The sequence below is a fragment of the Apodemus sylvaticus genome, chromosome 12, assembly GCF_947179515.1.
Source record: "Apodemus sylvaticus chromosome 12, mApoSyl1.1, whole genome shotgun sequence".
Lineage (NCBI taxonomy): Eukaryota > Metazoa > Chordata > Mammalia > Rodentia > Muridae > Apodemus > Apodemus sylvaticus.
In genome coordinates this window covers 97,787,777-97,815,069 of record NC_067483.1, presented here as the reverse complement: position 1 = coordinate 97,815,069, position 27,293 = coordinate 97,787,777, and positions in this window count along the sequence as shown.

Sequence of the window (27,293 nt, the reverse complement as noted above, 5' to 3'; positions counted from 1 at the left end):
GAAACTCTGGTTTCTATCACTTTGGGTTCCCTTATGCCTAGGCCCTGAGAACTAATATGAGCCACGATAGTCTTGGTCAGGTATCAGGAGAGAGTATGGACTCTGTGCTCTGTCCAAGAAACCAAGCACCTTATTGTGTTCAGGACCCCTTCTTATTCCAGAGACCACCTGGTGTAAGTGATACAGGTAAGACCTGAACAAGACAACTCTAGGTGTGGGCAGCTGTGTGAGAGGGACAGGAGGAGATGAGGAGATGTAGCCTCTGAAGGTATGACCCACTAAGGCCAGGCTCTGAGAGCACATCTGGAGTCACAGTGGTGCCTGGGAGAAGCAGAGGGAGAATGCCACTTTCTCTTTTGTCTGAAACGCTACTGTCCCTTTGTGTGGGTCCCAAGAACACCCACAAAAGAGGTCTAGCCCAAAACTCAGGAAGCCTGGCCTGTCATCCTGCCCCTGCCAGTAATGAGTCACAAAGCCCATGTCTCCTTCTGTGCCACATCCATTTCCAAAGAGGAGCACTCAGGAGACTAGCATCCTCCTAGCTACTTCACAGGGTTGACGTGAGGGCTACATAAAGCCTTTGAAAAAGTAGAAAAGTATCTCTGAAATTCAAGAACGAATGTGACATCTCTGAGTCAAATATGACCTCTGGATTACGTGATCTGATCATGAGTCTTGTCCCCCAGTTCACCTGAGAACATTCTGTCTGCTGTTTTGCTTTGAAAATGTGGGCCGGTTTTCTGATAAGTTACCACTACTGTGTCCTTTGGAGAAAAAGACTTGTAGACCAGGTGGTGGCTGTGTCTGCTGTATCTCCTCTGACTTTGGTAGATCTGAACTCTCTCTCCAGGCCTACAGAAGCTAAAAATGCTGGTGCTTTGCCCGCCGATCTCTTGCTATCCAGCCTTGCCTGTTCACACAGATCTGGAGGTACCCACGTCATCTGACCCCAACGCCATTCATGTGACATCTTTGTTCGCTGCTAAATTCACTTGAGAGGGAAAAAAATACTTCAACCAGGAAATATATCTTGTACAGCTATTTCACCCTCCCCTCACGTGGTGCTGGAATATCGCTTTAAAGAACATTCTTGCTGCGTTTCCAGTACTTTCCCTTCAGTCCTGCCACGGGAGGAGCCGGTCCAAGGGGAAACTGCTCCCCAGCAGAGCCGTTCTTCAAAGGGGACTTCTTCGGGCAGGAAGAGGGAATGTCTGATATTGTGGCTGAACAAACAGACTCATCAAGCTCAGGGCCAGATTGGAAAGCCAAGCCCCTCCGGGCCCGGAGTCTGCCAGCCCTGCACCTCGTGTTGCTACAGCTCTATCTGTGACATCCTCTGTCCTCCCTTTCTCTCCCACTGTGTCGTCGCCTTTACCAAATGCCTTAGAAGCTGAGTGTGGGGTTATTGCTTTCTCTGCTATTTATAGGCTCACTTAAAACAATAGGCTTTGCACATCTCAAAGTCTGTGTTGTCACTCAAGGCGGATCACAAGGTCTTGCAGTGCCTACTACCACAGCCCAAGGGCAGCAGTCTTCTTCCTTGTGTTTAAAGGGAGGACATCCGAGTGTAATGATGTACACCCAAGACCCACGTTCTAAGGAGGCTGAGGCAGAAGGAGCTCCAAGAGTTCAAGGCCACCCTATGCTACTTGGTGAATTCTAAGCCAGCCTGGCCATCTAGGTAGAATTTACCTATAAAGCCAAGCAGACTAAACAGGTGATTCATAAAACACCAACAGCCCTGGGCAGGTCTCTGCATTAGTAAAATCCTAAGCTTTACAGGATTCCAAAGAGTTTGTTTTTCAGAAACAGCAGACAACAAAACCTTCAAATCTACATACTCAGAGAGACCATTGTCTCCTCTATCCCTTGAAATGGTCCGATGTCTTGCTATCTGTAGTAGAATTATTCAAAGATAACCAACTGAAACCTTTGTTATCATTAGCTTTTCCATTGACAGGCTGGTCATAAGCAAAATTCTATGCCACGGGTCACAGCAGGGCTCAGGCTTGGAGACCGGAATTTAACTTTTCCGTACTGGAAAATTTGGGATTTTCTTTTAACATTAAATAAGCACCAAAAGACACTGGGGCTATTCCGAAAACCTGGATGCTAAACCATTGCTTTTGTCACGTGGGCATCCATCCGTTCTGGATGCAAATGCCCCGTGGATTTCCCATCTCACAACCTCAGTCCCACCTCAGTCAGAACCTGGTTCCAAACATCCAAAAATTATGTTTGTTCTAAATATCCCAATCTTCATTTATTATACTTCCTTGTGGGAAATATGCCAAAAGACACACATCATTCAAAGGTCTAGAAAACTCTCCAAAATTTGTCTCAAATGAGAGTTTATATCTTTAAGTTGATTCATTTCTTTCACAATTATCTATTGGTAGATGTGGGATCCTGCTTCCTGGTTGGCCCCTTGCCCTGTTCTAGCATAAATTAGAGTAAATCAGAAAGTCACATCCATATTTAGGGAATATGGATATTTGGGATACAAAGTAGTTTTATTTTCTCCCAATAGTGACCATTTAAGTAATCATTCAGTCATCCCCTACATACACACAACACACACACACACACACACACACACACACACACATATACTGCCATCAACATTATTGATGTGTTCTTAAATACCAACTGGAACCATGAATGGAGAAAGGAGGGTTACTATGAATTCAGGGCTAGCCTGGTCTAGAGTAAGACTCTCTCAAGTAAAATAAAAATAGAAAATAACAGCCTACTTAGGCTCCCTAAGTGATCAACATTTTCTGAGTGTTTGCTCACAAGTATTGTAGAGAAATCACCAGGGCCATGCCACTGTGTTCCCTGTCACTAACCCAGACCAAGAGCCATCACACACAAATTAGCACACACACTTTACAATTGTACAATGTTATGTTGTGTCTATTCTTGGAGAAAGAATTTTTAAAACCATCCTAACTCAACCACTCAGGTGAGAAATGACAAATTCCCAGACAGTTAGAAAATATCACATCAGCAAGTAGATTTTTCGTTTTTAAAAAAACAAACTGATTTCTATATAGGTAGCAGCATCAATTTCTTGTCAAACTAAGAATAAAGGTCAGAGACTATTTGACCAGTCAGATTCTCAAATGTTCTCTCTACCCAGCTCGGATCAGGCTCTCCTTGTGCAACCATGGACGCAAACATCCCTTAGACAGGAGAGAGGGACCAGGCGGCCGAGAGGCATTGGGGTTAGTCACCTTTGGCCAGCCTTTATTTGTTCTACAGATGAAAAAAAGAAAAAAGAAAAAAAAACTTTGGACTTCTTTATCCAGCCAGTCACTTTGCATCACCAGTGAACTCCCTCAAAACTTTCTGTTCCCGTCAGACCCTTGAGAAAACAAAACGAAAAAAGATAAAGCGTGATTAAAATCTACTTTCTTTGGTCAACATCCTAGCGTTGAGCAATTTCTTGACATCTAAAAGGGACTGTCCTGGAGTCCAACTGAGAGTGAACTCTATATTGATCAAATGTGTGGCTAGGCCAGTTACAACCAGAGAAAGAAAGTTGAGGTTGCAGACCCTTGTTCCCTGTCATTTCCTGTCCCTCAGTTTCCTCGGGGCCTTGGCCACACTTTCCTTTTGAAGATGGAGATCTCGGTACATTTAGACTATTCACTTCTACTGACAATAAAATGCTGAGAGTGTTCTTTTCTGAGTTACATATTTATTAACCTATTCTGAACATAGAAAACATAGGCACTTACATCATCTGAGAGTTACACCTTGGTCCAGGCATGTGCTATTATACCAATAAACATGGGCCTATTGTATGCCAATTAAAAAGAACATTTATATCAAAATTTAAGGTGAAGTTAAAACTATCATGAGTGAGCTGATATCATCTGTCTCCCAACAACAAATCACCTTACTTCTGGATCCATTACTTGAAAAACTCAGATATCTCTCACTGTCCCAGTCAGTCACCACTTCATCCTAAGGAAACCTGTGTGCAAGAAGAGATCTGCTACCAGATATTATGAGTCTGTGAACAAGGAGCGATAGCCGTATTCACATTTTAAGTACAAGTATAATTATGGGAAGAAAGCTTTATTTTGTTTTAATAAGCAGGAGTGCTGAAATAATTCAGGATATTTGAACAACAAAGGGTTGCCTGGTGGTCCTGGTCTCAGACCTCCTCATATTCTGCAAACAGAAACATTTAGGGCACCATCCAATGCTTAGAAGAGGAAAGTGGAGGGTGGATTATTGGCTTAATAGTTTCTATGAGGCTAATATAAGATTTATACTCAAGGTTTATGCTTCTTTAAGAAGTCAGAAGGGAGCAAAGACACTGACAACCACTATAGAAGAAGAACCAGAAGTTTTCTTGTCAGATAGGCTCTGTGACTATGAAGGCCTAAATCAACTTTCCCAGGTTGGCAAGAAAATTCCAGGACTCCATAGCTTCATGTTAAGGGATTAGACAATGACTTCTGCAGTACAAAAGAAAAATTAAAAAAAGGATAATATTTTGGCTCAGATAATAACAAGTACTTGCATTCTCAAAGACTTGAATCTGTCATGAATATATGCAAATATCTGTCCTAGAGCATAATGTAAGCATTATCTGATTTTCATCCCAGCAAATACAAAGTTGGGGATCCTTTCTAATTATTCTATTCCTTAGGATTATATATAAACCCAATTCATCAAATCTTTTCAAAACAATCTACTTGACTTCAGCCCACAAAAGAAAGGAAAGTGAAGAGATGGGTCAGGAGCTGAGACGAAATCTTCGGAAGTATCTACATAACACTCATATACATACATGTGCACACTTATGTGTGTAAGTGTGTGGGAAGTCCCTGCCACAAAAACACTGTAAAATGACATGCCATCAGGCACTGAATGGTCGTGAGAGTACAGAGCCAGGCTGGAGAGATGGCTCAGCAGTTAAGAGTAGTTAATGAGCGGTTCCCAGTGCTCATTTGAGGTGACTCAAAACTGCCTGTGACTCCAGCTCCAGGGCATCCCTGCATCCACACCCACAGACCCACACACAGACACACAAATGGACATAACTGAAAATAAAGTAAACAGGGGCTGAAGACACAGCTCACTGGTTAAAAGAATTTATTGTTATCCCAGGGTTCCCTGGGTTAGTTTCTAGCACCACGTGGTGGCTCAAACTCTCTACAATGCCAGTCTCAAGGGAGCTTATGCCCTCTTCTGACCTCTGTATGTTCTAGACACCTATGTGGTGCACATACAAACATACTTGCTCACAAAATACTCATACACATACAATTGAAAATACTAAATATATTTAAAAAATAAATCTTAAAGTAAGTGAAATATTTTAAATGGAAAATGGTAGTGTGTAAACAGAGGGAAGAATTATACAATAACTAAAGTCAAGTCATTGCAAATTTCCAGCAAAAAGAGCTTTATCAGATAAGTAAGGTTGTATTCCAAATGGAAGGACTCCGCACTGGCAAATCAAATGTGGGTATGCAGGATACACAGGTGTAAGGAAGGGGCAGGTCCTGACTTACCAGCCATGAAGGTAAAGTTGTTGGGTTCACAAAGGGCAATTGATGTCCTGGCTCAGAAGTTAGTCTTGCTAGAAACTCCCTGACAAGGAAAATCAGGCTGTGGTTATCTACTTAAAACACCCTAGAGTGTGCTTCTCTGCTACACAACACAACATATAAGAGGACACAGGGTTGATCTGGGTCCCAGAGATCCTACCTTTCCTGCACCTTTCCAGGCATTGACCTTTGTTCCTGAAATGTCAAGATAGCTCTGTGTCATCAGGATCCCGTTTTCCCAGCCCCTCCGAGTGCCACCATCAAATGGACATAAACGGTGCCAAAAATGATAAGACCTGGGAATTGCTGAGTGCCACCAATCCTTCTGTCAACACTCCTGACCTGAAATCTCCTTTTCATAAAAGACCTTGATCACCTTCCTTTAACAGTGCAGAGAAGCACACTGAAGCAGACTATTTGTCTTCTGCTTTCCAAAGCTGGACTCCCAGGTAGAATACAGATGTTGATGATGCCTCTCTTGATTATCACTTGCTGCCTGAACTCAACCTCTTGGTCCATGTTGTCACAAGCTGTCTCAAACTGTGCATGGACAGAAGTGCTAGGGAGAGCTGGAGCTCAGCAGGGGCAGACTCTGACTTTTCAGCATCTTCATTAAACCTTAATGAATCAAAGAAGCTAGCTTGAACTCCCATGCATAGCAAGGATTTAACAATCTATCAAATGATGATGGATACTTCAGTATGACCCGAACTGTACTTCAGAGGCCTGTGAATGAACTAACAATGTAGCAAGGGGATCATCAAGTGATGGGTCAGATACATATAGGCATCTTCATCTTGTTACTGAGAAAGTCAGAGATGCACCAAACAGTTGTTTTGTGTTTCATGAGCAAAGACACGTGGGGTCACTAGGCTCAGCAGTCAGTTTGGAAGACTGATCAGTCAAACTCAAGCTAAATTTGCATTTCTTTGAGTGTCTCTATTGTGTTGGCACACAGGGAGCATCTCATGAAGATGGGGACATCAAGCATTTGTCCGTCTCTGTGCACACACCCTGCCCTTGTGTTAGTGTAGAATCTGTTACTCCAAGCCTTGGGAAATGGGTTAACCAGTGGAATCCTTTACACTAGAAAATGGAAGAGCTGATTACATGGCTTCCAGGGTGATATTTTTAGACTCTTTCCAACATCCACGCAAATGTCTTCCAACAGTGGCTCTAAGGAAGCCAGTCACAACATAAGAAATCTGATGAAGCAGGTGGATTTCTAAGTTTGAGGCCAGCCTCCTGGTCTACAGAGTAAGTTCCAGGACAGCCAGAGCTACACAGAGAAACTCTGTATCAAAAAACCAAAAACAAAAAACAAAAAACAAAAAAGAAGTCTGACAACCAAAAGACCACCAAATTCTAAGAAAACCTAAGTATATAGAGTCCTAATTACTCACGGCCATAACACAAATGAAGGGATGCTTAGGTTGCTCAAGCCTTAGCCTCCATCTAACTGTGACCAGATGAGACTCCGAATAAAACACGCCCCGCTGAGCTGTCAACCCAAGCCCCGTAACTCAATATCCAGTCTTACCAGCCCTACCCATAGAACACACTTTCAACAGCCCTGCTGGGGAGCTTAAACAGATTTCTTTGTTTATTAAGAAACTACACAAGCTGGTAAAATACAATAGGTCACTTAGAGAAAAAGATCACTAGGCATATCTAGTAAAATCCATCAAACACATTATTTAGGGGATGTCAGCAGCCGTAAAGACCTCTGGGAAACTGGACAACTCTGCAGATAACTGCAGCCAAGAGGAAACCTGCTATGGAGAAAGTGGCTTGCTTTTTTTTTTTTTTTTTAAGAGTGGAATTTTCCAAACTCACCCACCATCTCAACAATACTCATTAGCTGATTGCTCATAGGTCTGCTCCCCCTTCATACAAAGCAAACTCGTGACTATCTCAGCTGTGACTCTAGGTACGAAATGGGCGAGACGTATCAGGCCAGGAAAGGCATCAGTAAGCAAGGGAAATGGGTTCTGTGGAGTCCAATCTGCTCATTTATTTTGTAAAACAGACCGTGGTCCGGGTAGCACTGTAAAGCAACCAAATATAGCCGGAGATAAGCGTGGGTGGGAGTGGAAACTAAAGGCTAAGCGCAGGGCACAGGCAACTGTGACGTCATAGCAGCACCCCCCACCCCTGTGATGGTCACCTCTTTATTATGACAAGCTTAATTATGCCATGATCTGTATCTATTGTGTCTTTGATGGTTGTAAATAAGTCTGAGTCACTCCTCCGTCATTCTTACCAAAGAAACAACAGTTTTCGCTTTTGGCATTAGTGAAGAAAATACACCAAGAGAACGGGTTGAATCCTTGTGTTTTTGTGAGGTGAAACAAAACCAGAGCCTGCCCACCTTTTCTAAGTATCATTTTTTTAATGATCGAGTCTATGTGCTCAGATACCATCCCCAGTCACTTACAGGTGCTTTCTGCTCTGTCCCAGTTGGGACCCACAACCCACTCTCCCCAGACCCAAAGAGGAATTCTACCTCTTATCAGAGTACAATACTGTGTTCAGAACCACCTAAAGAAAATGTTGGCACATTTTGATCAACTTTATAAATGGCTTGATAATGTAGTTTAAAATAAACCAAAAAAATATATAGTTGACAGTTTCTATGGATCCGGGAGAGCAGAGCATCTACAAATGTCTGTCTCTGTGTGCAGACAGAACCCAAGATTTTTGTTCATCTCACTCAGGGTGGAGAGGAAGGTGCCTTCTGCTGGGTGGAGATTAGGAAGAACCACCAGGATCCACAAGGTGGTTACACAGGAACCATTACATACACAGGAACCATTTTCTTGGTTCCTTTTGATTCTGCTATGTTAATGAAATAGATTCAAAACAATTTATTGTGTGGCATGGGAACAAAGTTCATTAAGATCTGTTCTTGAAGATCTTTCAGGAAAATGTTGAGTTACAGAAGGCTAGCCAATTGGATGTCTCACCAGAAGTCCAAGAGCAATGATCCAGGACCCTCTTTTGTAGAGAGACAATAGTACCCTCCACACACTTCTAAAAATCTTCCTGGGCTGAGGAATCCCTCAGCGGTTTAGAGCATTGATTGATCTTCTAGAGGACTTGGGTTCAATTTCCACACACACAAGGCAGCTCCCAATCATTTGTAACTCCACACCAATCCCCTCTTCTGGGCTCAGCAGGCACTGTAGGCACATGCTGCATGGAAATACTTCTTACTTATAAAATAGAAATAAATAAAGCTCAAATATTTTAATTAAAAATTTAAAAAGTAAAATACACCCCTCCACCTGTGCCTGGAAGTCTAGATACTACATTTCCCAGACTCCCTTACCAGTAAGTTTCTTGGAGTGATCTGCCATTGAAATCACAGGAAGATGAAGAGACAGGAAAAAGAGACATCTCTCTCAGTCAGTAGCCATGGAGAGGTATTAGTGTGCACTTCTGCGAATCCCCCATTCCAACCATGCAGACAATTGAAATCATCAGTGTCTACCTGTGTAGTCTCCTTCACCTCTCCTTCCCACCTTGCCAATGATTCTGTTCATTTTCTATTTCTGCATATGGCAGCCATTACTTGGGGGAAATATTCAGGGAAGGTTAACCAGAACAGAACTGAGTAGGTATAGTTTCAATAATAAATAACTTCTGTGCTATCTAATATTAATTGTCAACTAGAATCACCTAGAAACTCTTATTTTTTAAGTTTATATTTATTTATGTGTATGAGTGCTTTGCCAGATGTACATGTGTGCCTGGTGCCCTCAAAGGTCAGAAAACAATGGCATATCCCCAGGAACAAGATGTGAGCCGTCACGTGAGTGCTGGGAACCGAACTGAACCAGCTCTTCTACAAGAGCAGCAGTGCTTTTAACTGCAAAGCCATCTTTCCAGCCTCTGGGATGAGTGCCTTAATGAGATTAGGCTGGCTTGTGGGTACACCTGAGAGGAGACTGGTTAATTGACAGAGGAAGAACCAGCCCCCTCTGGGCAGCACCATTCCCTAGGCAGGGGTCATGAACAGTGTAGAAAGAAGCTAGCTAGCTAGCTGACAGCGAGCACAAAGGCAATGAAGGATGCAAAGTTGATTCTCTCTGCTGTTGACAGAATGTGATTTGCTGCAAGTCCCCGCCTTCGCTTCTCCCCTGTGATGGACTGTAACCTGAAATAGCAAGAAATACACGCCTTTCTCCCTTAAGCTGCTTCTCAGGGGATGTTATCACAGCAGCAGAAATGAGACAAGAACAGCCCTAAAGGCTGCATCATATAACAGAACAAAGGTCTCTCTGTCCAGGATGCAGGCTGATGGCTGCAGTCTTAAAGTTATGCCTTCTCCTTCCATCTTATCCTCACTCCTCAGGGTCATTATGGAAGAGGAGAGGGTATAAGAAAGGCACACGCATGCTCATGTGCTCCTGACTTCCTAGCATGGAACTTCTGCTCATATTTACTCCACAAAGAATTGACCTCACAGCACCACATAATTACAAGGGAGGGCAGGACTGTGGTCTTCCTCTGTATGTGTGTGTGTGCAGAGAGAAGAGATGGCATAGTAGCCATCTTGTTTTGTCAGATTTTTTTTTTCTGATTAACTGTGAACCACTCTCTTTTGTACCCAAACCTGCTCCTGTGACAAAATCTTAAGCTACATGTCAATGATCTTGTATTCAAGATGTGGGCTGTTTGAAGAAGATATATTAGCTCAGATAGAGTAGGAAAGAATCTAGCAAAACTTTACTTTTATCACCTGGAAAGTCATGTTGCATGTTTTGAGCTTGTAGGTGAATATGTCATGTCTGGGCAACATGGAAGAAGAGCAAGAGGATCTCTTTTTAGTTCTAAGATAAATGGTCTCAGTCAGGGTTTCTATTCCTGCACAAAACTTTATGACCAAGAAAAAAGGGGAAGAAAGGGTTTATTTAGCTTATACTTCCACACTGCTGTTCATCACCAAAGGATGTCAGGACTGGAACTCAAGCAGGTCAGGAAGCAGGAGCTGATGCAGAGGCCATGGAGGGATGTTTCTTACTGGCTTGCTTCCCCTGGCTTGCTCAGCTTGCTGTCAGCTTGCCAGCCCAGGGAAGATACCGCCCACAATGGGCCCTCCCCCCTTGATCACTAATTGAGAAAATGCCTTCGAGTTGGATCTCATGGAGGCATTTCCTCACCTTGAAGCTCCTTTCTCTGTAATAACTCAAGTTGACACAAAACCAGCCAGTATACTAACTAACTGGTTTCTAGGAAAAGACTTAAAAAAATAAATAAATAAAAACAGTTGCCTACTCCTGATACCAATATCTGGGTTAGTCAGTATATGTCATACCTGCTGCTGTAACAAGCAATCACCAAAACTCCATGTCCTAACACACAGAGGATTATATCTCAGAACATCTAATGGAGCACATCCTCTGAGCAGAAATCCGTGATGCGTATTTCTTCCACACAGAGCTCTGTAACATATGGGGGGAGGTCGCGCCAGCTATTCTGACATTCTTGTTAGACATATTTGTCCAACAAGAAGACAAAAGGGGCTGTGTGATAGGCAGTCCCTGGCAGCGTAATTGATCCTCACAAACAAATGAAAATGTGTAGGGGAAGGGGGAGCTCTCACTGGGCAGCGAGGCATCTTCGCCAGGCTGTTTGGACTTTCATTGCTGTTGTTGCTGTGACATTTCTTCCCCTGTCACAGAACAGCTTCCTTCTTTTCTCTCCTCCTCCTCTTTCCTCCTCTCCTTCCTTTCTCCTTTCTTTCTTCTCCTCTTTCTCCTCCTCTCCCTTCTCCTTCCTCTTACATGTTTTGTTCTCATGATAGATCTCTTTGTAGTGGTTTAAGTGAGAATGGCCCTCACAGCCTCACACATTTGAATGCTTGAGCATCCTTGTCTCCTTGTCCTAAGCTCAACTCCAAATGGATCAAGGACCTCCACACAAAGCCAGGCACTCTGAAGCTAATAGAAAAGAAACTGGGGAAGACCCTTGAGGACATCGGTACAGGGAGAAAGTTTCTGAACAGATCACTAATAGCGTATGCTCTAAGAGCAAGAATTGACAAATGGGACCTCATAAAATTACAAAGTTTCTGTAAAGCAAAGGACACCATCAAAAGGACAAATCGGCAACCAACAAATTGGGAAAAGATCTTCACCAGCCCTACATCAGATAGAGGGCTAATATCCAATATATACAAAGAACTCAAGAAGTTAGACCCCAGAAAACCAAATAACCCTATTAAAAATGGGGTACAGAGTTAAACAAGGAATTCTCACCTGAAGAACTTCGGATGGCTGAGAAATATCTTAAAAAATGCTCAACTTCATTAGTCATCAGGGAAACGCAAATCAAAACAACCCTGAGATTTCACCTTACACCAGTCAGAATGGCTAAGATTAAAAACTCAGGAGACAGCAGGTGTTGGCCAGGATGTGGAGAAAGAGGAACACTCCTCCACTGCTGGTGGGAATGCAGGTTGGTACAACCACTCTGGAAATCAGTCTGGCGGTTCCTCAGAAAACTGGGCACATCACTTCCGAAAGATCCTGCTATACCACTCCTGGGCATATACCCAGAAGAGTCCTGTTTCATTCATTGATAGAACTCCTATCCCTTTTTAGTAGGGAAAAGAAATAAAATTCTTCTTTAAAATGTATTTTATATGTATGAGTGTTTTGCCTGCCTGTCTGTCTGTGCCCCATGTGTGCTTGGTACCCACAATGGTTAGGAGAGGGAGTCAGACCCCCTGGACCTAGAGTTATAATGATTGTGATCTGATGCTTTGTGGTTCTGGGCCCTCTGCGAGAGCTCTCAGTCACAGCGACACCACTCTAGTCCCTAAAGTTCATTTCATTTTTGAAGGTGTAACTTTGAGTGTTTTCTAGTATGCCAATGCCATATTGTTCTATAAAAGGCCACCATCCCAAGCAACCACCTTTTCCCCACAAGCTGCCTCATTCTGGGGTTATAGTTTAGGATAAGGAGAGAAGGAAATGGGCTCAAGTCCAGTTCCAGTGTTCAAGTACCCTCCTTCCCAGTGACAGAGTTCACACCAGTCTGCACACAGACCCACAACCCTTCCTCTGCAAGTATGCATCAAGGTAAAGCAGAGTCTCGCGAAATGTCTGTGTTCCCAGGTCCACTGCCTTGTGTTTTACAGAACCGAGGACACGGCAGCAACTTTGTTGCCCATAAGTAGATAAAGGGTTAAAAGCTCTGGACTGGAAAGATGGTTCAGTGGTTAGGAGCACTGGCTGCTCTTCCACAGGACCGGGGTTTAGATCCTAGCCTCTACGTGGATATTCACAACTGTCTATAACTCCAGTTCTAGAGGACCTGATGCCCATTTCTGGCCTTCAGGGGCACTGCACACATGTGTCTATTTACATATATACAGAGAAGTCACTAAATAACATAACATAGAAATAAGTAAACCTTTGTGTTTAAAAGGAGTCATGACTCATGTATCCATACATGAGTCATTTGATTATGAGGCAGACTATTTCTATAAAAATCATCTGAAATTAGTATAATAGTGATGTGGTTGGGATAGATTAATATGGAAAGTGAAAAAATATGAAACCTTACAGTTATTTATATTGACAATAACAATTACTAGTAATTCTTGAACACTCACCGCTTGCCAAGAGCTGTTCTAAGTCTTCCTTGTGCGTTCACCCTTGGAACGCCTGGGCTGTGTGCTCAGAGCGGCCTCAGTTAGTTATGTACTTAGTTTTGCAGATAATGGAAGGAAGGATTCGACCTGCAGTACATGCAGCTAGCAACTGACAGAGTGTGAATTTATCGAAAACAAGAGAAATAAGAATGTTATAGCCCCATTAGTTGTCTATGGAAATGAGAATAGGAGAGGAGGCCTCCGACCTCACCATCTGAGATCTGCCTGCACAGTCAGAAGCCAGGAGACTTGTGAAGGTCTGGCCTGGAGTCCTTCCTCAGGAAGAATGTCAGTGCTGTAGGTGACATCCTGCACCTCATCAGCTCAGTCCCTCAGCCATCCCCAGTCCAGGAGTGGCCAGTGCCGAGGAGCTGATCTGTTAAAAGTGGAGGGTGCTTTCCTCTCAAATAAGTACAAAGAGCAAGTGTGTTTAGCCCGTTTGTCCAAAACAGAACGGACCTGTCTTCTTGAAGAACACACCAACACTGGGGGCCATTAGCCCCTTTCAAGGCTTTGGCATCTAGAAGTCAACACTTTTTGAAGTCTGGAGAGTCATGTGACTCCCAGCTTCACAGCATGTGGTTCGCCCCTTCCTCGCCCCTAGCTGGCCATCTAATCTCCTGTCATCTACTCATCCCGTTTGAAAACTTGATGGGAAAATGATGGATTGATGGATAGATGATAGATAAGCCTATCAATCAGTAGATGATAGATATGCAGGCAATAGGCAGGCTTTTACATATCCGCAGGAATATATAGATTGCTGAGATGACCTGAATATTAAAAGTTTTTTTAAAGACCACAAAAAAAATTCTCCAGCCAGACACATTAACACATGCCTATAAATCTCAACATCCAGACCCCTTTTCTGGAGTTTCTGAGTTCAAGGCCACTCCGATCTAGTTCCTGGCCAGCCTCAGCTATGTGGCAAAACCCTGACTCAAAAAGCCAAAAATTTAAAAAGAAAAAGAGAGAAGGGGAAGGAGGGAAAAAGGGAGGGGGGAGAAAATGAGGGAGGGAGGGAGGGAGACAAAAGCAGAGACAAAGACAGAGAGAGCCTTTTCTAGTGACTTTTCTTTTCAGAGCAGTGTTTCTCAGTCTTCCTAATGCTGTGAACCTTTGATATAGTTTCTTATATTGTGATGAACCCCCAACCACAAAATTATTTTCATTGCTACTTCATAACTGTAATTTTGCTGCTGTTATGAATTGTAATGTAAATATCTGATAGCCAAGTCCTGTGAAAGGGTCCTTGGACCTTCCAAAGGGGTCATGCCCCACAGTTTGAGAACCACTGTATTAAAGTGTGATGTATAAGTGTGTGTGTATGTGTGCATATGTGTGTATGTATGTGTATGTGTGTATATGTATGGGTATGTGTGTGTGAATGTGTGTATGTATGTGTGTATGTGTGAATGTATGTATATGTGTGTATGTGTTTATGTGTGTGTATGTGTTTATGTGTGTGTATGTGTATATGTGTGTGCATTGTGTATATGTGTGTGTATGTTTGTGTATGTGTGTGCATGTGTGTATATGTGTGTGTATGTTTGTATATGTGTGTGTGAATGTGTGTATATGTGTGTGTGTGTGTGTGTGTGTATGTGTGTGTGTGCCTGCGCACATTGGCATGTAAATGCTGGTCTGTTTGTGCTGACATAAATGTGGGTATCAAAGGAAACTTTTAAGTATTGATCCTCATTTAAACCTTTTGGTATTGATACTCACTTTTCCACCTTGTTTGAGACAGAGTCTCTTTTACCCCTGTGTACCTGAAGTTACCTTAGCTGGCTCAAGTGTGTCTAGAGACTCTTGTCTCCATCTTCCATTTCTAATAGATGTATGAATACTACAGATTTCTGTGCTACTGTGTCTCCAGATTTCTATGCTACTCTTTCCCAGGCATTTATGCTACTGTGTCCCCAGACATCTGTGCTACTGTCCCCAGTAGACATCTATGCTACTATGTCCTCAGCCTTTACATTGGTGCTAGAGATCCAAACCTGGGTTTCCAGATCTGAGCAGGACTTTGCCCACAGCGCCATCTCTCCATCCTGTGACCTCTCTTTGTTTAAACAGTATACCTAACCGTCTACGGCCAACCCTTGCTTGGGCCTTGTTTTCCTCTGTCATTCCAGAGGCTCACACCTGAGGCCACTGTTCTTTCTCTGATCATCAACTCTTGGTCTTTCTTTCATTCCTAACTTCAAATATTCATGGCAGTCAGACATAGAAAGGACAACTTGAGTCTTGTCCCAGTGTCAAACTCAGGGAGCAGAGATAGAAACACATCCAGCAGTTGACAGGACTGAAAACAGGTAAGATGCTGGCCTTAGGAATTATAGGTAAACCAAAAGGGCAGAGATAAGAGAAGCCACTACAGTGACCTCTAAAGGAAAGTGGTCCAACCCATGGACTGGGTAGACACAAAAGGCCTGTCTAGAATGGAGCATCTATGAGCCAGGAATCAAGTTGTCTGGGGCATAGAAACAGAGAAAGAACACTGACCATGGCAAAAAGATAAAATATGCTGAAGCAGCTTCTTCAACGGGTCACTGTCATCACAGCCAAGTGGGAAAAGCAAGAGTATGGAGACCTGTGGTGTGGATAGGTTAGGCGACACTGTGTGTTGATGCCTAACTTAAGTGCAGGTGGTATTGTCTACCCTTCCCTACAACCACCATGTCTTCCTGGCTACAGATGTGTGCGGAGCCTGGGCTAGGAAGTTGTCCTGTGTAGAGCTATCAAACAGCCCTTGGTATTTAGGGTTGGATCCTAAATGTCTACCCAAAGCTTGTGTGTTGAATCTTTAGCCTCCAGCTTGTGGTGCACCTAGAACATGGTGGATTCTCAAGAGAATACGTAGATCAGCAGGGGACAGATCCTTTGAGAACACATTCACCATTGCTTCTCAGCCTTTTGGCTAAGATCAAGTGTGAAGATGCATTCGTGTTTTCTTTTTACCAGTTCATTCTGGTCTCCTGGATGCCCAGCAGCACCTGAGTCCCTTTGCTCTTCTGCCATGTCACTTTCCCATGCCACCTGTCCACAGCCAGAGACCAAGTGGCCACATGTAGAACCTGTAGGAACTGTGGAGATCTAGCCGGCACTTTGTCAACTAACAGATAGCATCTGGTTACAGATAGTCAAGTGATCTTTATCTCCTTCATTGCATGCCCACAGTCTTATTTTATAACAAATATTATTCCAAGGATACAGGGGGAACAAAGCTAAAACTTGCTCAAGAAAGATCAAAAGCTAAAAGTTAGGCAATGAATAACATTTGTTTGTCTTAGGAACAGAAATTTTATGAGGCAAGAAGACAGTGTGAGGGTCTGGCCATGTCCTTGCTCTTCAAGTCCAAGTCTGGTGCTGTCTCTTCCAAACTCTTATTTGTCAGAAGTAGGGGAGGAGTCAAGGAAGCAGGCAGAGAAGCGGTCTCACCACCATGGCTGACCTGACCAGAGCTGCCTTCTTAACAAAGTCTAAGCACGTCTGTTCATCCCTGGCTTGTTCATGTCAGCACTGTCTACTGCCCCTCATGACAGGTACCTATGTTCAGGTACCTCTGTCCTTCAGATGCCAAAAGAAATGCTGACCCCACCATCACCACCACCACCACCTCCAGAAAGCTAGTGTGTGTAGAAACAGACATGCTCTTAAAGTCCATCGAACAACACTTAAAGCCTCAGCTTCCTCTCGTACAGTATGAGCAGAGGCAGCCAATACCAGGCTGCAGAAGGTACTCAGTTCCCCCAGCTGCAGAATGGGTGGGGCGGGACAATTGCGGTGGTGTAGGGGTTTGTGGTGTTATCTTCTCTGTTACTGTTAGCAACAAGACTGACTTTAGATGTTCCCACTGCCCATTCTGTTCCTATAACAAGTCCTGGACATTTGGTGACTTTCTGCAGACATGCTGTGACAGGGGACTTCGCTGCATTATCGAAGTGACGGTCTCTAACTCCAGGGGCCGAGGAGCTCGTTGCTGTCACAAACCCTCGCTTCAGGCTAGAGTTCTCAGTGTCACTTACACTAGTTTGGAAGTGATCTGCTTGCTCCCCCTTCCAGCAGAGGATGTCAGGGTTGGTTAATAGAAAATGACAAGAGGGACAGAAGGAGTGAGGGGGAAGGTTTGGGATGAGGGGAAAAAAGCGTCTTGTTCTTTTGGGGAATGCGGAGTGCTAAGCACACCGTGTTAAATCGTGCGTGTCAAATAACGGACTAATTAAGAACCTTCCTCCGCCGTCGTGGGCTTTTTTTCCACATCTCATTTTTTTGTTGTTGTCCGTTCAAAGATGTATTTTCAAATTAGCTTCAAGTGCTCTGAGTAAGTGCTAACGGGAAAGAGAAAGAAGCCTTGCCTATCACAGGAGCAAGCAACCGATGTGCAACAGAGGCTACATGGAGGGCCGGAGCGAAGTCTGATGGTCATAGGAAGAACTTCTTGAATAATGGGATTTAATAGCATATAATAAACTGTGATCCAAGAGAACCCTGATTCATTCTCACTAATTGTTCTAGCTGGTGAGAAGAAGGCAAAGTTTATCAAGCCAGCATGCTGTGAAGACCAGGGAACACTGCGGGGAGCAGGCAATTGTCCCCAGCTGCCTCCCTCCCCAGACCCAGAGGGCACTTGGTCCTTGCCCTCCGAAACACCCGCCTGTGCCTACATCGTTCGACAATGACCCCAGCTCTAGGACTTTAAAGTCACAGAAATGTAATTTTTTGCAATCAACAAACTATTGTATTCTGCAGAGAACAGAGGGCCGACCAGACACAAAGCCGCCAATTAGGTTATAAAGAATAATAACTAATATGCTTTCATGGCGATGCCAAAAAGTACGAAAACCTATAATAAATTTAATTGGGCACACGATCATAAGCACTGTTTTCTACCTACAAACTTCTGCTATATTAAGCTAGACTCCAAATAGAGAAACACGTTTTTATCGTGGTGATTGAAAAGTATGCTTTTTTTTCCCCTTGCTTCCCACTTGGATCATTTTACCAATGTCAAAAAAAATGGGAAGGTATAATTAGGAAAAAAATAAATTACTTTCTCCACAGTTAGTCATTGGTCATGTCTAAGCATTAAAATGAATGAAGGAATTAAAGCAATTATCTGGATAATTCAGGTGCCCCCCCCAAAGGTTAGAGTTTTCTGATAAAGACATATTGTCTTTGCCTGAATTAGTAAGGTAATAATCTCAGTTTTCTGCTTTATTTTCTGATTGTGGGTCTGTCTATAGGTGAAGAAGCCTTTGTATTCACCTTCAAGAGTTTTTCCAGCTTTTCTGACATTCAAAAAGCATGTTATCTGGTGAACGTCAGAAATAGCTAAAATTCTACAGAGCATTTTGCAAAGGAGCTATCGAGATTACTGAACAAAAATATGTGAAATATTCCTTTCTCTATCTCAAAAATAAGGCTAAGAAACTTTGATGTTAGCACTGAGGAGCTGAGGCGGAGGGAGCCGCTTCCGTACACGGAGACTCCAGCAGGAAAATTAGCACGGAGCAGGGCTATGGACAGCTAATAAAGAGAACATGGCTAAAAGAGATTAAGGTTCAAATTAAGGTCAGAAAAGAGAGCGACGGAGCCAAGCTGCCATGTCCGTCGCACGGCGGCTTAAGGGAGACGGCTTCCCTGAATCAGGCTCAGGGTGAAAAATTGCACTGTTGGGGTTAATAAAGGGGCCGGGCATTTGTTTGGACTGAGACTTCAATTAAAATGTTATTTGGGGCAGCCAGAGCTAATGTCGTGCTTAGAGGTAAACTGAAGTGCCTTTTGAGAATATGAAAAAGAAAAGGAAAAAAGAGAGAGAAAGGAAAAGAAGAATTAAAGAAAGAGAGAGAGAGAGAGAGACCACCTAATCTGTCAAAGGCCCTGAATAAATGGCAGGAAGAATTGTGCTTGCTGGACCCGAGCCCAGCTCAGCAGCAAGCGTTCTTAAGGGTTCTGTGACATCATCCGAGGCAGCTGAGGTCCTGTGAGTTTTTGATTGTTGTACTGGGTGAGGAGGCTACTGTTCAGCTGAGCCTTCTTTGAGACAAAGGGGTAAAAATCTGGTTGATGTAATATGCCAAGTTTTTCTTTTCTTTCTTTTTAAAAAAAAAATGCCACAAAAAGGGGCGGGACCAAATATTCCGGGTCTCAGGCTCCTGTCCCCAACCAGAGAGAAAAACTGATGAATACAGTTAATTGAATTTCTCAGCCTATATCAATTTGCAGGCAGTTACACACACACACACACACACACACACACACACACAAAACCAGGAGGGTGGATGCAAATTGCTTCTAAAACCTTCCTTTCCTCAGTATTTGCCCCACATTTCAAAAAGATCTCTAGACACGTTTACACTGGCCAGCGGTGGACATTCTGGTCACCAAAGCATGCACAAATTATGCATATTTTGCGTGTTTCCCTTACTTTAATGCAGCATACAGTTTGAAGGGCAAGAAGCATTGAATAAGTTTTAAAACTACTTAGCTGGGGCTGGAGAGATGTCAGTCCACAAAGCAGCTGCTACCACACCAGCGTGACAATCAACGCTTGGTCCCCAGAAGCGGTGTAAAGACACAGGTGTGCTTATAACCCCATCGTTAGAGAGGCAGGAACACAAGGGCCAACCACTGGGCAACCATTCCACCCTGCTTGGAAAGTTCTAGGCCAGTGAGATGCCCCAAAGGGAAAGCACCTAAGAAAGGAAACGGAAGGTTAACTTCTGGACTCTGGCACATTCTTTTACACATACATACATACATACATACATACATACATACATACACACACATGCACACACACATGTATAACTAGGCATTGATAACATTAATAACCAGAAGAAGAGACAGACTGCATACCAAGCCAACTGTTCTCTTAGCTAACTCTAGCAGAAGCAGTACAGACTTCAGTACGATTGCCTGCTGAGGCAGCAACAGTACAGGGCCCAGAGCATGTGACATTCTTTTGGGGTGTCTTGAATTGGGTCATGGAGATTAGCAAAGAGTCACACAGAGAAGTGTGGGCTAACCAAAATAGTGTGGCCAAGAGCCAACATGAACCTCCCTGTCATTTCTTGTCTGATCTGAGTGACCAGCTGACAGCTCAGGTACAAGAGCAGCAAAGACTGAGGAAAAGGCCATCGTCTCACTCAGGAGGAACGACATAGCAACCTTCTAGGGAAGAGCCCAGTCATTACTCCTGACCCTTTCTCTGCTTAGATCTTGTCACCAGGAATAGAGAATAAACCCAGTTTGCCTCAATCCTCCTTCTCCCAACTCTGTACCCCCAAAATAGTTTGCTAACCAAAAACATCCAATCTTCAGAATACTCTTTGGTGTGGGGGAGTAGATGTGTGTGCATGTTCATGTGTATATGTGTATGTGTGTATGAATGTATGTGCATATAGAAGATATATAGACGATACACTATGTCTTCTTCACATGCATAGAACACACACACACAAACACACACACGACATATTTTCTTCAGTTACTCTCTGCATTGCTTTTTGAAGCCTGTCTCTCAATGAACCTGGAGATTTCTGGCTGACTAAATAGACTAACTGGCCAGCAAGCCCAGAGGATCCTCCTTTTTTTCCTCCCAAGCTCAGAGATGGAAGGGGAAAGCAGCCATGCCTGGGTTTCATGTGGGTGCTGGGCTTTCAAACTCTAGCCCTTGAGCCTATACTTTACCTACTGAGCCTTTTAGCCCCCAATCTTTAGAATGCTCTTGAGAAGATAGTCTTGACTGAAAAATAAGAAGGGATAGGAAGGATCTTAAGAGCCAGACACAAAATGGTGACAGGGCACAAAATGGAAAAGGCTTTAAACACAGAATGCCAAAAAAATGAGGTCATCGCACTCTGAGCAGGAAGTCACGAGCTGAGAGGTCACACAACCTTCATGGGAGCCACATCTGCACAAGTAGAAGCAAAATCTGCCAGATTGGCTTTGTTAGTCAATTAAAAACACATATGCAGATCACAGAAGAAAATCCTCCCTTCAAGACAAAACTGTTGATCATGAGTATAAATTAAAAAGCTGACGAGAACACAGATTCTCTCAAGCACAAGCATTTCATTCTCCAGCCAGTCACAATCTGGTTAAGAAGAAAGTATGTGATCCTTAGACAGGTACGGGTGTGATTAACCCTAAATGCAAGTCCTGGTTGACCACAGCTCATGCTGAAAACACAGTTAACCCATGGCCTACACAGAACCAGATACAGTCAGACCAGTTTGGAACACATGCAGAACCAGATATCCAGCTCATCCCTCTTTGTAGCCTTTATCTCCTCCAGGTCTACCTGAGCCAGTAGGATTCTCATTTAGCAGATGTTCTGGGGCATTTTCTTAGATGCCAGGCTCTGTGACAGGCAAGTATGGGAGTTGTGTTCTGAGCAACCTTTCTCTTAGCATCCTGCAGCCATCTTTGGTCCTCTCTGCCACAACCCAGATTCACTTGTGTCCACGGTGTTTGCTCTGCCCAGTGTTAGAACAGGCCTATGGTTAAGTTCTTGCCCCGTGGACCGAAGTATAAATTCCATGGCAAGGATTCGGAAGTCTTATTTTGTGATATCCCGAAAGCTAACCTACAGGAAACACTCAGAGAACATGGCTGAAGGAACAAAAGAGCTTGCTTCATTTCTGATAAGCAACAGGTTGTGTGCCCAGGGTTTCTCGGTTACACAACTCTCCTAGTTTGCTTTCTGATGCCATGATAAACACTCTGACCAAAAGCAGCTTGGGAAGGAAGGAGTGTCTGTCATCACGCAGGTTACAATCCATTGTCGGCGGAAGATGAAGTGGGAGTGACTGTAAGGCAGCAACTAAGGTGGACACCATGGAGGACCCATTTACCCAGATGCTCCCCAATGGCTTACTCAGCTTGCATTCTCATACAAGTGAGAACCATCAACCCAGGGGTGGCACTGTCCAAGGTAGCACTGCCCTCAGGGGTGGCACTGCCCTCAATGAGTTGGTCCACCCACATCAATCATCAATCAAGAAAAATGTCCCCACAGATCTTCCTATGAATAATCAGTCTGATGGAGGGAATTCCTCAGCTGAGGATTTCTCTTTCCACATGACTGGATTGTGTTAGCTTGACAAGAACTGATCAGAAGAACACAAATGAATTTTAAATTGGACCTTGAAATATGAAAATGACTTTATCTAGAGAAGAGACCAGAGATTTACCAGCATCGTTGTCACTGTGATAAAATACCTGAGGTGGGGCACTGTATAAAGAAAGAGGTTCATTTAGCTCATCATCCTTGAGGCAGCATGGGCATGCAAACAGATCCTGTGGCTTGGGCTCTGGTGAGGGACTTCTGTAAGATTTCCTATCTCCTTGTAAGACCACTGGCCTCACTCATGGGAGCTCTACCCACACCACTCTCCACAGACATCTAATCAACAGAGTGCAGTTGGGTTTCACTCTTCTAATACTGTTAACATCTGAATTCAGAGATTAAAGGCTTGGGTGAGCTCAGGATAGGGACTTATTTCAACCATAGCAGGGTGCTTTTCAAGAGAGGCCACACATATATAGTTATGTTTTGGGTGTTAGAGTAAAGGGTATGAGGCATGGAAATACAGAAAGAGCAAGGTCATGGAAACCTAGAACAGGAAACAGATTATGTGAAAGCTTAGGATATGGTGGAAATTTTAGATCCCTTCTAAGAGCCCAAGTGTTAAGTATGACTAAACCTCTTAATCGATGGTTCTTGGGCAAACACTGAGGGCAAGACTGTCAAAATGGTCACACCACTGGGTAAGAGATGGCTGTGGTCCTTCAGTGAGACATAAGCAAGAAGAAAAAATGCCACCATGTTATCGGCACAGGCCAGAGACACCCCTGAAATGATGGGGTAAATGAAGAGGCTGGGAACAAAAAAGGGCTAGCCTTGGCTAGCTGGCTGCAGAGAGTCAAGGAGACACTATAAGTAAGAGGGAAGCTACAGGAGAACTTGTCTCACAGTCTGTTTCCTCTTAAACTCCATGGCTGGGCTAGAGAGATGGCTCAGATGACAAGGTGCTTGGGATACAAGCATGAAGTTTTGCTTCAACCTGTCACTCACATAAAAAAAAGACAAAACAACACACACACACACAAAGACAAAACAAAAAACAAGCATTGTGGTATGTGCTTGAAACCAGTAGTAGGAAGGTAGAGACAGGTGAATACCCATGGCTTATTGGTCAACTTGTCTATCCCTGTAGCCATACTCTGGGCCAATAGCAGACCTCTATTCTCTAAAATAAGGTAGAAGGCTCCCGAGGAATGACACTAGAGACTTACCTCTGCTCCTCCCTGCACACACTCAAGAAAAATATATCAACAAAACGCACAGATTCAAGACAATGGTGGGAGAAAATGAGCAGCCTCGGGGACAAAACGTCCAAGTTTCATTCTGTTGCCATGACAAACATTGTGACTAAAGCAACTTAGAGGAGGAAAGGGTTTATCCGGCTCCACTTCCAGGTCATAGTCCATCACTGAGAAAAGTCAGGGCACAAGCACAAGCAGGAACTTGAACTAGAAATCACAAAGTAACAGTTTGCTTGCTTGTTCAGGTTCATGCTAACCAAGTTTCTCATACATCACAGAACTATCTGCATGAAGATGCTGCTGTCCACAGGCTGGGCCCTAATGCATCAATAAGCCATCAATACAATCCTCCATAGACCTGCCCACAGGATGATCTTGATCTAGGCAATTCCTCAGTTGAGACAGTCTTTTCAGAAGACTCTAGGCTGTGTCAAGTTGACAAGTCAAGCCAACCAACTCACAGGGCTTCCATATTTCCTGTCTTTTCTTCCATCTCCACCTCTTAAGAGGTTCCTTTCCAGAATGGGTTCTCTAGCAAAGTCAAGTTTTAGTTCAAGCTGCGTGTTAGGGCATATACCTATAATCCCAACACTCAGTATCAGAAGATGAATTTGGGGCTAACCTAGGCTACATGATGAGTTTAAGCCAGCCTTTGGTTTCCCAGTAAGAACTGTTCTCATAACAATAACAACAAAAATGTTCTTGGTTTATTATAAAAATTAAAAATACCAGTGTTGTGCTATTATATAAAAAGAGAAAAAGGAGTCATGGAGACATTGAGGTAGACATGACTCCACGTGAGTCATGGGCCTACGCACAAGCCGAGAGGACACACTGGGAAGAAACAGAAAAAAAGGCCAAATGCTTGCCCACCTGCTGCTTTATCAGAAGGTCTTCACTCTAATTAAAGAGGCAGAAGGGGAGAGCATGTTTGTTAACTTAAAATACAGACCAGGAGCATTTTATCCGGATGTATGAAGACGGTGAACTGCTCAAATCAGCAGTGATCCAGAAATCTGGATCTCCTGGCCAAGACACCTAAGCTAAAAACTACACGTTTATTGAATCATAACATAAAAGACATGCCCGCTAACAATTCCCAGTGGGCGTCTGAGGGAAATAACTCACCACTGTGAAGTCAATACCCCTTGGGGAGAAAAATATCACTCATTGATAGAAATTGATTTTTCTTTTCCTTCAGAAATTCCCGAAGGGTAAACAACGATTTTTCTTCATAGCAAATACAGCTAAAGAAGGTGATGTGAAGACTTCCATTTTCCCCCTGTTGTGATCATGAAACTCAAAACAATTGGTGTGACTGCAGATGTCTTCTGACCTGAGGAAATGCAGCCTCTGCTTCTGTTTCAACTTCACCATAACAAGTCACAGAGCCTCTGAGATAAGTCGATGTGTGTTCCTAGCTTTACTTGACAGGATTAGTAGGAATAAAACAGTGTTGGTGTTATAAAGAAGCCAAAAATTAATATAAAAACTAGAACCTGGACTTTTTAACTAATATGTTTAATAACAACTAATTTTTTTTATATTTTTCTCATTCTTTCTCCCTTACCCTTCTACCCCATTTGCATCCCTAAATTGTTCAAAAGTCCAAAGCAACCTCAAAACTAGACACTCATGATCGTCACAAAAAGCATAAAACTTCTGTTGACAAATGGACAACAAGACTAAATTTAATGTATTTTACATTTAGCTTGTTGGTTCCAACCAATGATATTTGCTTCTTGATTAGGCTACAATAAGTTATAAATCATCTGTATCATAAATTGTCTTCCTAGGACAAATATGGGATTGAACAAGAGCTTGCATTCTGCCCTGTTTGAAACTCAAACCTTGGATAAGAAAGAACAGATGGAAAGCTGGGGGCAGGGGAGGAGGAAATGTTATTCAACTCGTGTTTGTTGAAATGGGTGCCACAGATCACTGGCAGAATTTCCACTGGTTGACAACTCCCCTGAGCAGCTACAGATTAATCCAGCACCCAGATGACTGGGTTCTCTGAGGAGACAGCAGAGGCCTCTGAAGAGACAGCAGCGGTGTATTGGTGATTAGAGGCTGACACTAAACAGAAGGAAACTGGAAGCCAGCAGCCTACATGTACAATTTTGTTCTTTTGCCCTTTGATGGAGCTGGAAGCTTACCAGTTACATTCTCGTAATCATCCCTGTCCTGTCTGAAGGAACAGACAGACCCAGGAGCAAAGTTCACTGATGTGTTACAGGGTCACGACCTATAGGTTGGCCTTGGGAAGCATCAAACCAGACTGATTGTATTATTCTAATGGTACATATAAGCTACATGTCTGGGGTCACATTACAGGTCTACAGAAGAACAGCACAAACAAGAACCAAAAATGTAAATTAAAACAAACAACACTTGGGCCATCTCCTTGGCCCACTGGGTAAAGGACATGAGGGCATACCACAAGTTGTCCTTTAAGACACACACACATACACACACACACACACACACACACAGAGAGAGAGAGAGAGAGAGAGAGAGAGAGAGAGACAGACAGATAGACAGACAGACAGAGAGACAGAGAGACAGACAGAGACAGAGAGAGGGAGGGGGAGGAGAGGAGAGGAGAGGAAAGGACCTAACTCTTGAGGCTACCATCCCAAAGAAGTAGCTTCTTTCAAAAGGGAAATTAGCCTTGATCCACCCCAAGTCCTAAAGCCAAATATAGTATTTAAAGTTTTAATTTTCCACTTCTTTAAAATTCAGCACTCACTGTCATGCTTCGGTGGGGCTAAATGGTTCCTCATTGTGTCAAAGCATTTCTGGGAGCTGGGGTGTAGTTTAGTTGGTGGACATGTGGTTTCGCTGATAGAATGCTTACCTAGCCTGCGTGAAGGAAGCCCTGGGGACAATTAAACATGAAATTGGGCGCAGTGGTACCAACTCTGTAGCCTCAGGATTCAAGATGTGTTGCCAGGAGGAGCAGAAGAGGAAAGCTGTTTGGGTGACATGTTCTGTCTTAAAAGAAGAAGAAAGGAAAGGGAAGGAAAGGAGAGGAGAGGAGAGGAGAGGAGAGGAGAGGAGAGGAGAGGAGAGGAGAGGAGAGGGGAGGGGAGGGGAGGGGAGGGGAGGGGAGGGAGAGGAGGGGAGGGGAGGAGAGGAGAGGAAAGGAGAAAGGAAAGGAAAAAGGAAAGGAAAGGAAAGGAAAGGAAAGGAAAGGAAAGGAAAAAGGAAAAAGGAAAGGAAAGGAAAGGAAAGGAAAGGAAAAAGAAAGGAGGAGGAAGAGGCTGGATAGATGCTCAGGGGTTAAGAGCACTGGGTTCCCATGCAGAGAACCTGGGTTTGGTTCCCAGCACCCGCATGGTGGCTGACTGTCGTCTGAAGCTCCAATCCCAGGGAAGTGGATCTTCTGGCCCCTGAGAGCACTGGGCACACGTGTCCTTTGTAGACACACATTCCAGCAATACACTCATACACATAAAATATTTTTTAATGTTTCTTTTAAAAAAAACAAAGTTAAAAACATACTGAGAAGTATCACTGCTGAGGAACAGAGAGGGGGGTGTCCCCACAGACAGGGCCACAGGCAACCAAGATGGCCAGGGCAGAGGGGGGCAAGGACAACCCACAATCAAGGATGTGGGGCTAGGGATGTGGCTTAGTTGGTCTGTCTTGGAAGGGTAAGAGCAGGAGTTCCATTCCTACATCCCACATTAAGATGAAAAAACAAAAAATACAATCCA